Source organism: Schistocerca nitens, chromosome 9 (assembly GCF_023898315.1).
Source record: "Schistocerca nitens isolate TAMUIC-IGC-003100 chromosome 9, iqSchNite1.1, whole genome shotgun sequence".
NCBI lineage: Eukaryota > Metazoa > Arthropoda > Insecta > Orthoptera > Acrididae > Schistocerca > Schistocerca nitens.
Window position 1 is genome coordinate 331299426 of NC_064622.1, and position 16633 is coordinate 331316058.

The following is a 16633-nucleotide window of genomic DNA, read 5'->3' on the forward strand; positions in this document are numbered from 1 at the left end:
AAAGTAGTAACACTTTGATTTCCTCTTATCGGAAGTGATTTCTTTATTTATTTGGCCATGAAAGACCAACTTCCTCTTATGACAGCAATCGGTACAGATGTTCAAAACAGATAAGTTCTAAATTTTAACATTGTAGATCCTCCGAAACAACTGATCCGATATTTCAGAGTTGAATTTTTCTCTTTTAGAAATATATTAGGAAGGGCGTTCAATAAGTAATGTAACACATGTTTTTGAAACCAGGTTGGCTTTATTCAGCATTCCAACACACCATATTATACCCAACTCCTTTGGCCACAAAAACCTATTTTTCAACATACTCTCCGTTCATTGCGATGGTTTTACGCTAACTTACTGGGAAGGCCTGTATGTCCACATGGTTCCACTCTATTAGTCGACGTAGGAGCCAACGTTTTGCTGCACCTATAACCTCCCATCATTCACGTTCTGCTTCCCACGGAGTGTACCCTTCATTGGGCTAAACTTATGGAAGTCGGAAGGTGCGAGATCTTGGCAGTAAGGTAGATGAGGAAGAAGAGTCCAATGAGGTTTTGTGAGGTCCTCTCGGTTGAGTAGACGCCTTGCATTGTCATGGAAGAGGAGAAGTTTGTTTGCATTTTGGTGGCTACGAACACGCTGTGGAGCGTGGCGAGGAACCTAACGTGCATACACGTTTGAAGACCCCAACTGGTGGACGGATGTGTCAGCGCTACCAACACAGACGCCCAGTTGTGCAGCGAGGTGATCGATTGTGATCCGTCGACCAACTCGAATGAGAGTGTCCGCACGGTCTAACGTTGCAGGAGGTCACAGTTGTGAGCGGGCGGCCGGGTCCACCCTGTTGCGATGTCGACTGACGCCTCACCCAACGGCTCGTGTGTTTTCATTCACTCTGATTTTTCGCTAAAATAAACTCAATCAGAGCTCTCTACTTACACGCACTTCTGCTACAGACACCATCTTGAAGGCTAAGTACAGCGCTGCTTTCAGTACTTCATGAAACAATACGGGCGAAAGCGGGAATATTCCGCGATGTCCCTCAACAAATTCCGCATTTGTAAACCGAAAATGAGTGAGAAAAAAATGTGTAGAAGTACTTATTGAACGCCCCACATAGTATCAGAAATTACATAGCTTTATTTGAAAAAACGAAATTGATACCAAGTTTCTGTAACTAATACTGGGAGTTAAAAAAAAATGACGAGTATTTTGGGAGGTGGTATTAGCTAACAAAAGAAGAAAAAAGCGTCCAATAAAGTTGCTTGTGGGAACGCATATTTTCTGCAGCCTGTATAGTTCTTCATAGCGGCTGAAGATGCTTGGTCGTAAATATGTCTATCTCCGTGACATACAAGGTAAACATCTAGGAAACAAATACTGTATGGACACAGCCATTACATCATTGATCCGTTAAAAAGTTTAACTATTGTACGTGTCTTTGTATCGACGTACTACAACGTACCCATTAGTCTCAGCATTGGGTAATCTACAAGCAGTTTTGTTGTTTACATTGTGCTGCAGGTACTGTATTCTCAGTTCTCTTAGTGTGTGTTATTCTACAATAAATTACTTGCAAAGCTGGTTATGTGCCGTATCTACTTACAAAAATGGCTTCATTGTTATGTTTACTGCTATTGGAGTGTTTATACTGTCCTGTACACGATTGGTCCAATACATCTTCATTTCTCTTCCACGCTTGCGCATGGGAGGTACTGCTCCAGAAGTCATATAAGGATGTCATTTTCTGCTACGGTTTAGCAACTGCAAACAACCTACGAACCCGTGCCCTCTAAACCAAAAAATATCCTCGTAGTGGAGTACTACCAGATAAGCTGTTCGGCTGACTTTGTCAACGTTTTAAGGATACAGGCACAGGCACAGGCACAGGAACCAGGCAAAACGAAATACAAACGTCTCAAAAAGCAGATCGACAGGAAGTGCAAAATGGCTAAGAAGGGACGGCTAGAGGACAAATGCAAAGATGTAGACGCATATCTCACTTGGGGTAAGGTAGATATTTCCTACAGGAAAATTAAAGAGACCTTTGGAGAAAAGAGAACCACTTGTATGAATATCAAGAGCTCAGATGGACATCCAGTTGTAAGCAAAGAAGGGAAAGCAGAAAGGTGGAAGGAGTATATAGAGGGTCTATACAAGGGTGATGTACTTGAAGACAGTATTATGGAAATGGAAGAGGATGTAGATGAAGATGAAATGGGAAATATGATACTGCGTGAAAAGTTTAACAGAGCACTGAAAGACCTGAGTCGAAACAAGGCCCCGGGAGTGGACAACATTCCGTTAGAACTACTGACAGCCTTAGGAGATCCAGCCCTGACAAAACTCTGCCATCTGGTGAGCAAGATGTATGAGACAGGCGAAATACCCTCAGACTTCAAGAAGAATATAATAATTACAATCCCAAAGAAAGCAGATGTTGCTAGATATGAAAATTACCGAACTATCAGTTTAATAAGTCACGGCTGCAAAATACTAATGCGAATTCTTTACAGACGAATGTAAATACTGGTAGAAGCCAACGTCGGGGAAGATCAGTTTGGATTCCGTAGAAATGTTGGAACACGTGAGGCAACACTGACCCTACGACTTATCTCAGAAGATAGCTAAAGGAAACGCAAACGTATATTTCTAGAATTTGTAGACTTAGAGAAAGCTTTTGAAAATGTTGACTGGAATACTCTCTTTCAAATTCTGAAGGTGGCGGGGATCAAATACAGGTAGCGAAAGGCTATTTACAACATGTACAGCAACCAGATGGCAGTTATAAGAGTGGAGGGTTATGAAAGGGAAGCAGTGGCGGAGAAGGGAGTGAGACAGGGTTGCAGCCTATCCCCGATGTTATTCAATCTGTATATTGAGCAAGCAGTAAAGGAAACAAAAGAAAAATTCGAAGTAGGAATTAAAATCCATGGAGAAGAAATAGAAACTTTGAGGTTCGCCGATGACATTGTAATTCTGTCGGAGATAGCAAAGGACCTGGAAGAGCAGTTGTAACGGAATGGACAGTGTCTTGAAAGGAAGATATAAGATGAACATAAAAGAAGCAAAACAAGAATAATGGAATGTAGTCGTTTTAAGTCTGTTGATGCTGACAGAATTAGATTACGAAATGAGACACTTAAAGCAGTAGATGAATTTTGCTATTCGGGGAGCAAAGTAACTGATGATGGGGTCGAAGCAGAGAGGATATAAAACGTAGACTGGCAATGGCAAGGAAAGCGTTTCTGAAGAAGAGAAATTTGTTAACATCTAGTATAGATTTAAGTGTCAGGAAGTCGTTTATAAAAGTATTTGTATGGAGTGCTGTCATGTATGGAAGTGAAACATGGACGATAAATAGTTTGGACGAAGAGAATAGAAGCTTTCGAAATGTGATGATACAGAAGGATGCTGAAGATTAGATGGGTAGATCACATAACTAATGAGGAGATATTGAATAGAGTTGGGGAGAAGAGAAATTTGTGGCACAACTTGAGTAGAAGAAAGGATCGTTTAGTAGGACATTTTTCTGAGGCATCAAGGGATCACTAATTTTGTATTGGAGGGCAGAGTGGAGGGTAAAAATCGTAGAGGGAGACCAAGACATGAATACACTAAGCTGATTCAGAAGGATGTAGGTTGCAGTGGGTACTGGGAGATGAAGAAGCTTGCACAGGATAGAGTAGCATGGAGAGCTGCATCAAACCAATCTCTGGACTGAACACCTCAACAACAAGGACACACGTTCTCTGGCACCCCACACTATGAGCGTGGACGGCCTCGGTCAGTCCGCACATCACAGATAGAGAAGCATGTGCCACATTTACTGGACGTGAACATGCAGCCAGTGTGCTGCGGCTGGCAGTAGGAAAAGGCTTTAGTCACTCTCTTGACTGGGAGACACTACATGAAAAATTGCTGTGTCCATCCCATCTTCACCGCGTCAGAACAAAGGCCAGAACTACACCGTAGCAAATTAAAGTTCTGTCAGTGATTTAGCTTTCCGGAATAAAAATAAGTACTGTGTTGAATACTGTGAACTGTAAAAGTATTGGACAGAACTGGGGGTGTTGGTAAGTTTCTATGGGACCAAATTGCTGAGTTCATCGGTCCCTAGGCTTACACACTACTTAAGCACACTAAAACTAACTTACGCTAAGGACAAGACATACACATACACACACACACACACACACACACACACACACACACACACACACACACACACACACACACACACACAATCACTCACTCACTTACACACACATGCCCTAGGGAGAATTCCAACCTCCAACGGGGGGAGCCGCATGAACCATGGCAAGGAGCATCGGCCCAAACGGCTACCCCGTGCAGCGCGGCGGACCGAACTGGTTTCCTATCTTTAACTTCATGTGTGTCTGTGTTGTAATCCCGGAAAATGCTAGTCGTGAAATTACGGTAACGCTATCTGATAATAATAAGTTGCCAAATCTATCTCGAACTGTGTAACTGTACTTGAATTAATATTTTCCAAATTAGAAACCGTGAATACACTGCCCTGTGAAACTAGACAATGTGCGGCGAAATGGACAATGCTACAATGCGTGATGTCAGAGTACGTCACAATACGTGACTTGGAGTTCCAACGCACGAAACTAACAGAGTAAAAACGCTTCATGAAATTACGCAACAAATTTTGAAAGAATAAATAACAGAAAATGTTTCCAAAGAATGCCCTAACATTCTATATAAGCAACAGACAAAATAATATCCCAGACACTAAGTGATACACACGCTCTTCAAGAATGACACTGTCCTACCAGAAATGTAATTTAAACTCACATTTATCTAATCTGAACTTGATATTAACTTTTAATAGCAACGCCAAACTATGAGTGACGTTATTGTTAGGACTGCGATGTAAAACTGGCCCTAATGAACTTTCATAGTTTACCTGTAGTAACGGAAACTCGATACTGCTGGAAGTGATGAACTTAAAAAATAAAGCGCAGCAGCAAAGCAGCTAAGGTAAAGAAAATCTTTCGCAGTGCAAGGACGTGCAGGTATGCTAAGCACAATAAGCTTCAGCTTTACTTCCATGCAACTGTGTTTCGCTCAGTGCAATTCGGCGACAAAGACAATTAGAAAAATAAAATTCGTTACGAGATGTTGGAGTATATTGCATTTACTGAGTAACGCAAGGAGAATAGCATCCAAAAACTACACTACTGGCTATTAAAATTGCAGCACCAGGAAGAAATGCAGATGATAAACGGGTATTCATTGGACAAATAAATTATACTAGAACTGACATGTGATTACATTTTCACGCAATTTGGGTGCAGAGATCCTGAGAAGTCAGTACCCAGAACAACCACCTCTGGCCGTAATAAGGGCCTTGATACGCCTGGGCATTGAGTCAAACAGAGCTTGGATGGCGTGTATAGGTACAGCTGCCCATTCAGCTTCAACACAATACCACAGTTCATCAAGAGTAGTGACTGGTGTATTGTGACGAGTTGGCTAGGGCAACAGTCGAACATTTGCTGTATCCAGAAAGGCCCGTACAGGACCTGCAACACGCAGTCGTGCATTATCCTGCTGAAATGTAGGTTTTCGCAGGGATCGAAGGAAGGGTAGAGCCACGGGTCGTAACACATATGAAATGTAACGTCCACTGTTCAAAGTGCCGTCAATGCGAACAAGAAGTGACCGAGACGTGTAACCAATTGCATACCATCACGCCGGGTGATACGCCAGTATGGTGATGACGAATACACACTACCAATGTCCGTTCACCACGATGTCGCCAAACACGGATGTGACCGTCATGATGCTGTAAACAGAACCTGGATTCATCCGAAAAAATGACGTTTTACCATTCGTGCACCCAGGTTCGTCGTTGAGTACACCATCGCAGGCGCTCCTGTCTGTGATGCAGCGTCAAGTGTAACCACAGCCATGGTCTCCGAGCTGGTAGTCCATGCTGCTGCAAACGTCGTCGAACTGTTCGTGCAGATGGTTGTTGTCTTGCAAACGTCCCCATCTGTTGACTCAGGGATCGAGACGTGGCTGCACGATCCGTTACAGCCATGCGGATAAGATGCATTTCATCTCGAATGCTAGTGATACGAGTCCGCTGGGATCCAGCACGGCGTTCCGTATTACCCTCCTGAACCTACCGATTTCATATTCTTCTAACAGTCATTGGATCTCGACCAACGCGAGCAGCAATGTCGCGATACGATAAACCGCAATCGCGATAGGCTACAATCCGACCTTTATCAAAGTCGGAAACGTTATGGTACGCTTTTCTCGTCCTTACACGAGGCATCACAACAACGTTCCACCAGGCAACGCCGGTCAACTGCTGTTTGTGTATGAGAAATCGGTTGGAAACTTTCCTCATGTCAGCACGTTGTAGGTGTCGCCACCGGCGCCAACCTTGTGTGAATCCTGTGAAAAGCTAATCGTTTGCATATCACAGCATCTTCTTCCTGTCGGTTAAATTTCGTAGCTGTAGCATGTCATCTTCGTGGTGTAGCAATTTTCATGGCCAGTAGTCTATTTAGTGAATAATAAAAGTAGTTCCTGGATAATTAAAATCATGTTTATAAATTTACTTCTTATTGAAAAATACAACCCTCTGACAAAATTAATTGTTGAAATGATAAAGGAGTGGTAAAACTGTAGCTTCTGCGTGCGAGTCATCCGAACTGGTAACGTTACGTAATCAAGTCTGAATAATGAGTATAACTGACTAACTAACTAAACCAAAACAATGAAGAAAAATACCACTAAAACTTTCCGTTTACCAAACATATCCTGCATTACGGGCAGGCAGGCAATGCAGCAACAACATTACCTGCAAATCCTCACACTTCTCAAGGTTATCTGTACCAAATCATATTTCGAAAATTCAGGATCGTCTCTATTTTTATATCTATGCTCTGCGAGCTATTTCCAGGCCTCTCAGCGGTGTGACCTTCACCCGAGTCACTCGCTTAATTATTACATGATGCTAAACAAGAACAATGCTAGTGACAACCGAAGACCAAAGTGTTAGTAATCGGAACGTGTGTGGCTTAATATATCGAGTATTGAAGACCACTGTTTGAAAGATGTCGAGTGTACGAATGTACAATACTTCGAATAAAAACGTAGGGCTTGAATCGCATTCCTTGAATATCAAAAATAAACTAGGAAATTTACAATGGCTCTTGCAGAAGTATACAGCAGATACATTGTTTTCCTCGAGGATTTTATTTTTCCGATGAGGTAACCAACATGTATGGCATGATGAAAATCTTTAAGCAGCTGCAGAGGCAGGGAATCAACATCGGTTCTCCATGACGTATGGGCAGGCGTCCTTGGTGATAAATTTTTTAGGTCGATACATCCTACCAAAAAAATTGAATGGGGCTCATTGTCATCAATTTCTTGTTGAAATATTCCCTACCTCGTTGGGAGATGTTCCTTCTCAGTAAAGACTACAGATGGAGCTTATGCATGATGACGCACAAGCACAGTTTCTCAGCGATGTGAGTGAACATGTAACGCTAATATTTCAAGACCGCTGCACTGGTCGAGGAGAAGCAACACTTTGGGCTTCCCATTGCCCAAACTTCAATCCACTAGATTTTGCTTATGGGGACACTTGAAGGCGTTAGTCTACTTCACTTCAGTAACGATGTCCATACACCACAGGATGGCGTCTTAAGCGTATGCCAGCACTAAGAACAACAACGGAGTGTATTTCAGAGTGCGTGATCCCTTACGTCGAAGGGTAGAGGCATGTACTGCCATGGACTGACGTCACATTGAACATCTCCTACAACAAGTGTCATGAATGGATGTCGGTCTGAAGCTCTCCCATGAACAAGTGCGCAGGTTGCATAAAGTATACGTTTTCGGACGCTTGTGTAATGGTCTTTTTTTTTCATATTATGATGTGTGCCGGCATCTCTCATTGCATTGGAAACTTCCGTTTCCAGCCACTATGAAAAAGTGCGCAGATCTCAGTCATTACTGGACTTTTTTTTCTTGTTGCGGTGGGTACTACCACGCCTCAAAATATTCGACACTTCCTTTATAGCTATGAAAAGAAAAGCTGTGTAACTTAGTAATTTCTCACAACTCATCAGTGTGAGAAACCGTTTTTAAAGGTTCCAGGATACTTAAGGTTAACAGTTTAGCACCCTGTAGATAGTGAACGATAACGGACCTCCTCCACCTACGGCTATACTCCACACTCCACCTTGCGGTGTGTGGAGGAGCGTATTTCATGCACCACTGTCAGCTCCCCCATTTCCTGCTGCAGCAGCGAATAGTTTGCGGGGAGAACGATTGCCTCCATGTGGGCTCGAATCTCTCTCATTTTACTTTCATGATCTTTTTGTGAGGTATGCGTAGGGGGCAGCACTGTACACTGAAGTGCCAAGAGTCATGGAGTACCTCCTAATATCGTGTCGAACCTTCTTTTGCTCGGTGTGGTGCAGCAGCTTGACGTCACGTGAACTCAAGAAGCTGTTGGAAGTCCTCTGCAAAAATACTGAGCCATGATGCTTCTATACCGTCTATAACTGCGGAAGTATTGCCGGTCCAGGATTTTGTGCACGAACTGACATCTCGATTATGTCCCATAAATGTTCCACGGGATTCATGTGGTCATTCGTTCGAACAGTCCAGATTCTTCTTCAAACCAGTCTTGAACAACTGCGACCCGGTGATATGGCACATCCTTGTTTGGGAACATGAAGTCCATGAATGGCTCCAAATGGTCTTCAAGTAGGCGAACATAACTTTTTCCAGTCAATTATCGGTTACGTTCGACCACAGTATCCAGTCCATTCTATATCAACACAGCGCAAAACAATACGGGGCCACCGTGAGGTTGCACCGTGCCATCTTGCCAAGTTCGCTCCACTTAGTGCGATTTGCAGCACACTCTAACCCTGCCATCAGTTGTTACCAACTGAAATCGGGGCTCATCTGACCAGACTACGGTTTTGAAGTCGTCTGGGTTCCAACTGATGTGGTCACGAGTCCAGGAAAGGCGCTGCAGACGCTGTCGTGCTGTTAGCAAAGGCACTCGCGTCGGTCGTCTGCCGGTAATGCAAAATTTGGTCGCACTGTCCGAACTTTTTCACATGAATCATCTGAGTAGAAATGAGAGCTCCACCTATGCATTGCTCTTTTATACCGGTTATGTGATACTGCCGCCGTATATGCATATCACCCCATGACTTTCTAAAGTCAGTGTATTTATTAACTTTTCTATGAACGTACGATCTCCGATCTTTAACAATAAACTACACCGCGGTAAATAACGGCTCTGTTGCAGTGGGCCGGCCGAAGTGGCCGTGCGGTTAAAGGCGCTGCAGTCTGGAACCGCAGGACCACTACGGTCGCAGGTTCGAATCCTGCCTCGGGCATGGATGTTTGTGATGTCCTTAGGTTAGTTAGGTTTAACTAGTTCTAAGTATTAGGGGACTAATGACCTCAGCAGTTGAGTCCCATAGTGCTCAGAGCCATTTGAACCATTTTGTTGCAGTGTCTGTCACTGGAGTTTGTTGATAATTCCTCTGCCGCATTCGCGTTTGCTAAATGAACCTATAATGAAACGCTCCGATCTTCTTTGCGTCTTCTAAGTTTCCTCTATCAGTCCTGTCTGGCACGGATTCCATACTGATGACCAATGTTCAAGTATTGGTCGAACAAGTGTTTTGTAAGCTACTGCTTTTGTCGCTGGACTATGTTTCCTGAGAATTCTTCCAATGATCTCAGTGTGGCAGCTGACTCACTCGCGATGAGTTTTATGTGGTCGTTCCATTTCACATCGCTCCGTGGCCATACTCGTAGGTGTTCTATGGAAATAACTGCTTCCAGTGTTTGTTCTGCAATTTTGTACCTAATTATGCAATAAACGATCTTTCCGTCTACGTATTCGCAGCACGCTTCATTTGTTTCGTTGAGGATCCGTTGCCAAGCCCTGCACCAAGCGCTGATGCTGTGCAGGTCTTCCTGCATTTCGCTACAGTTTTCTATCTCCACGACTTCTCTGTATCCAACTGCGTCATCCGCGGAAAGCCTCATGCAACTTCCGTCGTCACCTACTAAGTCATTTATATACTACAGAAAGTAATGGTTCTATAACACACCCCTGGGGCACGCCAAAGACTACTTTAACGCCTTCTCTACGTTCAGAATGAGATGCTGTGAGCTGTTTACTAAAAACTATTTAATCCAGTCTCACAATTAGTCTGATATTCCGTAAGCTCGTATTGTTTTCATTAGACAGTGCGGAACTATGTAGAATGCTTCCTGGAAGTCAAGAAACACGCTTGAATCTACTGCTTTCTAGGTCTCGTGAGTGGACAGAGCGATCTGAGTTTTGCAAGATCATTGTCTTCTGTTCCCATGCTAGTTCCCACAGAGAGGACATTCGGCTTCCAGAAATGTGCATAAAACATATTCCGAAATTCTACAACTGACCGACGTAGGAGATATAGGCCCATGTTTTCAGCGCCTGTTCGACGACCCTTCTTCAAAATGGGAATGACTGCGCTTTTTTCCAATCATCATGAATGCTTCTCTCCTCCAAAGAATATACAGTACACCGCTGTTAGAGGAGGGGCAAATTCTTTCGCATACTCTATTTAGAACCGTACTGGTATTCTGCTAGGACTAGTGGCCTTCCCTTTGTTGCTTTTCTGTCCCATGTTCACTTATTTCTATGTCAGCCATTTTATCTTTTGTGCCTATGGTTTCTCTCGAGCTACTTTTATATCCGACAATTTCAGCGTGTGAAGACGACAGATTGAATACTATATGCTCAGAAGTCTTCAATTCAGTCATAGAGCCTGTTCGATATTCCGATACCTTGTATTTTGTTTTCTTAACGATAACGTGGAAGTGTATTGAATATCTTCCGGAAGCCAAAATTATTTCATCAACAAGGATAACGTTGTTTTGAGGCCTTTGGATCACAAGAACGGACAAAGTGAGGCGAGTTTCACAATACCGTTGTTTACAGAATCCACCCTCATTCCTAAAGGACCAAAATTCGTTCTCCAAAAAGGCCACAATACGCCAGAATAAAAGGTTCCATAATGTATTCGAAATGAGCACACCGATCAAAAAGGTCTTTACGCACCAGTCAGAAATCAAGCTTATAGCGGTTAACACCAACTACGGTCTTGATAGAAGCCCCAATTCGGCGAAAAAGGGAGTCCATCAGTTTCTTCGAATTATGTCATATTCAGCTGCAGTCACTTGTTGATGAGAAGGCGCCGTGCACCTACCAGGATGCGGCGCTGTTGACTACTACGGTTCATACGTTGTCCCAAATAATCTCAGATAATTTGTTATGGGATCAAGATCGGGCAATTTTGAAGGCCAATCGAGAGGCGATACGGTTCCTGAGTGCTCGTCAAATCGGGACTCTTTGCGTGTATCTCAGAGGAGACATGTTATCGTCTTGATGAAGGTGCAGAAGAAAGATCAAAAGTTTGTCACCGGGAATGTTGAAATTGACATACCAGTTCACATTCAGGGTAGCCTGAAAAAACATCAGGTTGATTGAAAAATGTGAAATTAACTGTTTTCCCTGCTGAACTATTATAACAATTGCGAAATTTACAGCAACTGAATCATCATACAGGATCTTCCAGGTCAGTTTTCAGATATATAACAGGAACGACTATTAGAGGCAGTAAATTCACTGAACATGGGCTCTAAAAATAACACCTTAAGAACAAAAAAATGGTTCAAATGGCTCTGAGCACTATGGGACTCAACTTCTGAGGTCATTAGTCCCCTAGAACTTAGAACTAGTTAAACTTAACTAACCTAAGGACACCACACACATCCATGCCCGAGGCAGGATTCGAACCTGCGCTCCTGCGACCGTAGCGGTCTCGCGGTTCCAGACTGCAGCGCCTAGAACCCCTTAAGAACACTTCTTCTTCTTCGTTACTGTGAAACAAATCTTTTCTGTTGGAATCTCTTCAGTTTCCATATTTTGATAGGTGATAGTATGGTAAAAAATAAGAAAAAAACCGGTATAAATGGTGTCTAAAGTGCATACCTAAAGAACTGTGAGCACTTGCTCATCTTTGCTTCTGTGAAACGTAGCTGACTCTGAGCACTATGGGACTTAACATCTGTGGTCATCAGTCCCCCTAGAACTTAGAACTACTTAAACCTACCTAACCTAAGGACATCACACACATCAATGCCCGAAGCAGGATTCAAACCAGCGACCGTAGCGGTCACACGGTTCCAGACTGAAGCGCCTAAAACCGCACGGCCACACCGGCCGGCTGAAACGTAGCTCTTCTTCTGAACAAGAGATCATAGGTCTTAAGGTATGCATTTTAGAGTCCATGTTTAGTGGACTTTTTTCCTTCAAATAACCGTTCCTGTCAGTCCTTGAATACCGACCATTCCTCCTGTGACACCTGCATTATGTTAACTACGGCAGCAAGTCTATATAACAGACTGCTATGCATGTTAAAAGTACAGTGTGACAATTATTGAACTATACGAAAAAAACATGAATTAGTTACAAACTATGGTGTGCATACACTTTATGCAACATGTAAACGTCGCTACAAATACTCGGACTTAGGTTATGACATGGTTGATATGCCTGCCATTATTGGCGATGATGTGGCGCAGACGAATAGCGAAATTTTGCGTGACCTGTCGGAACAGAGATGCTGTCGATGACCTCAGTTCATCAATGGTTTTGGCATTATTGGTGTACACTTTCTCTTTAATGTAGACCTGCAAAAAGGAGTCGCATGTGTTCAGATCCGGAGAATATAGCGGCCAACCGAGACCCATGCCAGTGGCCTCTGGGTACCACATAGCCACAATGTGGTCCTTGAAAGTGCTCTTCCAGGACATCAAACACTCTCCTGCTTCGATGGGGTCGAGCTCTGTCTTGAGTGAACCAGATCTTGTCGAAATCAGGGTCACTTTTGACAACGGTGCCATCTAGGAATATCGCACCGATTATTCCGTGACTGGACGTTGTATACCACGCAGTCAGCCGTTGAGGGTGAAGAGACTTGTCGATCGCAAAATGCGGATTCTCAGTGCCCTAAATGCACCAGTTTTGCTTATTGACGAACCCACCAAAATAAAAGTGAGATAAACTAAACCATGCACATTCTAATTCGCACAATACCCGCGACCAACCGTGTAGTTTGAACGTCCTAACGCAAACCTTTCAGAAATTACGACGATTTCATTTTGTATACTTCAATAATTATCACGCAATACAAGTAACAAGTAACTAACTACAGCTATTAACTATGATTATAAAGATAAATTTGAACCCAAACTAGAGAAATGTGGTTTTCAGGTTTCACGAGTAAGGATGAAATGAGAAATGAACAGAGCACGCCGAATAGTATTTCTCATCAGCAATTCTGGATTAAGAACCGGGAGGGAAGAACAAGCATTAGAATACCAAGTTGAAGGGTGCTCAGCGTCATAGAACAGCACTTTCGGCCTACGTTTAATCGAAGGAGAAGAAGACCACCTGATTGGAAAACAGAACATTTAATTTATTGAGCCTGAAAAGGACGCGTGTGCGCGCACGACGTGCGAAAAGCAGTAATGGACGAGGCCAGTTATGTACATACGGCAGTGTTTCTCTACAGAATACGTTCGTACTAAAATCCACCTCGGTAGGAGACTTTGGAATTTATTAAAAAAAAAACGCTCCGTCAGCAAAACTTTTATCCTGCTGACAGTAGAGATGCCGCATAGCGGTTCGTTCATTCGAGTACCGTACGGGACTGTAAATCTCTACGGTTTGACGACAAGCCAGGACATTTCGAATTATCTCCACATTGCAGATATGGATCTACTGGCGATTTATGGCGGGGAGAGGACGTAAAAATCCATATTGATGAACTGACGTAAAATGGAGGACGCCAGAGCGCCACATAACTTTACATTTAGCGGAATGATGTCTGACACGGCGCTTGAAGGAAAATTAGAACTGTAGTGCAGCGCCGCAGATTCTAATAAGTACCGGACAGTGGACTATTGTTTCGAGTGTTTAAAGGCCAAAATTTACAATGTGATTTTTAATTTCCGCACTAACAGTAAGACAGCATTATAAAACCCAAGTACATAAGTAGTATCTTCTTATCGAAGGCTTCTACATAAATACGATTTTAAATCATGTATTTTCTTTTGTAACACAGTCCATAAACTGCCAGAACTTCATTAAAATAAATTTTTAAATGGTAAAAGCGAAATTAATTTAATATATCTCGTTGAACTTTTCATTACTTATTTTACATCTCCGAACAGTAATCGCTCAAGGAAGCACTGACGAGCTAGAGAAACGAGCTGGAACAATGATTCACTAAAAATTAAGCGACAGTCAGGATAACCTGCTTGAATTATTCCTGTGCTTATGTTATGGGAAAGAACTAGAACGAATAATTACTAAGTGCACACTTTTATCGTTTTTGGCACATTACTTTTCCATTTATACTTATTAAAACATGCACCCAATAGTTACTGATGACGTGATGCAACAGCTAAAAGTTTTCGATTGATATATACTTCCGAACACCGTGTATTTCTTATGAAACTGACCCTTTTGAATCCCAGTTTCGGCTAATCAAAGAGTAAAAGTTATATTTCCTTAAATCACTAGAATAGTTCTTACGATTTATTAAATAAGAACTAAACGTACAACGAAACATTTTTTTCTTTGAAATAAATAGTTGCAGCTCCGTCGTAAGCTGCACTGAGAAATATTTTCTCTTTTATTTCTTGAAGGCGAGTACTTTCGGACACCTGTGTCCATTTCTTAACCGTCCGTATCGTAAGTATGACAAATACAGGCGACAGCCTACGTACAAAAATTGCCCCTCTGATGTCCGTCCTATGTGATCTCTGTTTATACGATTTTGCTGAGTCGGCAACAGTGCCGCTCTGATCATCACTGAAGGGGCAATATTTGCGCAAAGGCTATGGTGTGTATTTGTCACACTTAACGATACGGATTGCTTGAAAATGGAAACAGGTGTCCGAATCTAGTCACCTTCAAGAAATCGAAAAGATACTCCTCAATGAAACTTATGACGGAGCAATAATTATTTTTTTTAATTATAAAACAAGTTGAGGACCTATTTTTCACCTGCAGCATGCCGCAAAGTCGTAATTTGTTTCTTTGTCGGAATTTGACCAGTGCCATACAACCATAATTCGTATCTACAAAGCATCATGCATAATGGTTATTCTACTATGCGTTTCGTTAACTGCCATTCACCAAAAACCGAAGGTATCGAGAAGTGATTCAAGCGTGACTCAAGTATACAACTATATATAAAATTATTTTATCATTAGTAAAAAGATATATAGGTATCATACAAAAAGGGTACGCATCGTCTCTGTGTACTTAAACTGCGTATACTTCAGTTGCTGAACATCACATTTAGTACAAGTTCACCCATTTCTGTTGACAACAAAACTGAAGGCGATGTTGGATTTAGAACCTCTGCTTTAACCAACGTTCGGGTAAAAGTTACCTGTTGGTTGTGTTTTTTTTTTTTTCTCTTGATGAACAAAGCTTCGCGTTCTGGCTATCGACCGACTGCCGCGTCATCCTCTGATGGTGGCGTCATCTAGACGCAGTACGGCTCTGGAGCCGCTACTTCTCACTAGAGTAGCTCCTCTACTGCCATCACCAGCCTGAGATCACCGTGGTTCCAGTCCTCTCGCCAAGGAAAAATCCATTGTAGTTGCGGGAAAAGAACGGGGGTCCTCGACATACAAGTGAGAAACACTGACGACAGAGCTACGGAGGAGGACTGTTGTGTCTTGTGCACGAGTCTAATAGATGGTTCACGTCCTCTTCTTCATCGCATAAATCGCATAATGGAGATTGCTTCATACGCATTGGAAAGTGGTTGGCTGGAAATTGGTTGGGATTTAAACGCCAGTCTCATTGCGTCCGCCAGTCATTTCATGGATTAAGCTCAACATTTTCAGGTAGAGAAATCCATCATTTAATTTTTGCTTGCTCGTCTGCCTAAGCTGTCCATTGTGTCATTATGACAGGAGTCATTTTGCCCTGGAATTCACAAAATTTGGTTATCATTTCTACATGATTATTTGTACTGACTTCTTTAACTATAACAGACATTTTTGTTCCATTTTGGATTTTTGACACTCTTTTATATAATTACGGAATGGATTAATATCACAAATATTTCTTCGTGTGAAAAATCATGAATATTGTCCGAAGTATTCCGGTCTGTGTGCAATGTATTCGCCAGTCCAAACTGCGTGACGCAGGTAAGACAAAACGAAAGATCTCTGACAGCTTCAATTTTAACGAAGGCGAGAGTACCTGAATAACAGTATCGTCAGAATTCAATGAGCATTTCGAACAGCATGAAATCTGTTCGCGGTTATGAATACGGACAACCATCAGCTGTATAAAGGAAGGAGGACAATGAAAATTTATGCCCGACCGGGACTCGAAACTGGTTTTTCCGCTCTACACGAGCAGTCCCCTTAAACGCTTTGGCTATCCGTGCACGACTCGTGGCCCTGAACCAAACTTCCGTTGTCGTCGTTCCTACGTCACAACCTATACTTGTACACACATTATGTA